At 36.6% G+C, this 1278-nt stretch overlaps 1 non-coding gene across 1 annotated transcript; it reads left to right on the top strand.

Annotated features, from left to right (window-relative positions):
- The first annotated feature begins 970 nt into the window (after positions 1 to 970).
- Trnaa-ugc lies at positions 971 to 1043 on the top strand. Its single transcript has one exon. It is a non-coding gene; the product is annotated as a tRNA-Ala (tRNA).
- The last annotated feature ends 235 nt before the right edge of the window (positions 1044 to 1278 follow it).

Genomic DNA, 1278 nt, shown 5'->3' with positions numbered 1-1278 from the left:
GTGGTAAAGCTCCCCTGGGTTCAATCTTTAGTACTAAAACAAAACAAAACTAATCAGTACAATTCAAACAACTTAAAAACTTTCTCCTCCCTGCATCAATGTGAATACTTCCAAGGCAATCTGAGCCCAAATGTGAATTAGCACAGAAGTGCAGTTTAAAAGATATCCATGGTAGAAGGAATTGAACTTTATTTATTGAATATATCTCTGTATTATATATTTCTATAATTATTCAGATGCATATGTATATATTTAACATTGTACATAGAATTGTTTTGTTTTTTCCTTTAGGAAATTACTTTCTCTTTGGCAATGGGAAAGAACAACAAGTTGGAGTTTACTCACTTCATTTTCCACCAAAATTCAAAACTTGTTTGCAAATGTAAAAAGGACAATAAAACAATAAAAAACACTAACTTGAAATTTTCTAGCACAAAGCTGTGTATGACCTAAAGTAGGTTTTCAAATGACTGTTCAGACAAATTGCTGTTTTCAGACTTACTGACCTGCACTTTGGTTTCAGCCACATAAACACGTCTTGCCAGCTCCCTTCTATGGAGAGAAAACCACAGATGTTTAGCATTGGGTGTTGTGGATGAAATAAAATATAATATACATTCTGTGCTTGTTTGAAATTTACAATCTCACCTCACAACTACTTAAGCATACTTTTCTGTAATTCTCTGGAAAAGTCTCACTTTAGAAATGGTTTGACCTTAGCGGGGCACAGTGGCACATGCCTGTAATCCCAGTGGCAGGGGAGGCTGAGACCATAAGGGAGGATCGCAAATTCAAAGCCAGCCTTAGCCGCCCTGAGACACTAAGCAACTCAGTGAGACCCTGTGTCTAAATAAAATATGAAACAGGGCTGGGGTTGTGGATTAGTGGTTGAGCGCCCCTGAGTTCAATCCCCAGTACCCCCCACCAAAAAAGAAATGGTTTTACCTCATCAAAAAATTAAAGGTGGGCTGGGGATGTAGCTCAATTGATAGAGTGTTTGCCTTGCATGCACAAGGCCCTGGGTTCAAACCCCAGCACCACCAAAAAATAAATAAACAAATAAAGGTGACAATAACTGTTCAGTAGTCCAAACAGATAACTTTCCCATGTTAAAAAAATAAAAATTAATGCAAAAATCTATGAGGAACAAGTTATATAAATTTTAAGTAAGGATGGCTACAGCACTGAAGTTGCATGATAGTAAGTCATTCTCCTGATCCTGATTCAAATAAAATTTCATTTACAAAAGCAGACCTCTAGCACAGACAATAAAAGAAA

The sequence above is a fragment of the Marmota marmota genome, unplaced genomic scaffold, assembly GCF_001458135.2.
Source record: "Marmota marmota marmota unplaced genomic scaffold, marMar, whole genome shotgun sequence".
Classification (NCBI taxonomy): Eukaryota; Metazoa; Chordata; class Mammalia; order Rodentia; family Sciuridae; genus Marmota; species Marmota marmota.
This window is presented reverse-complemented; position numbering and strand designations above follow the sequence as displayed.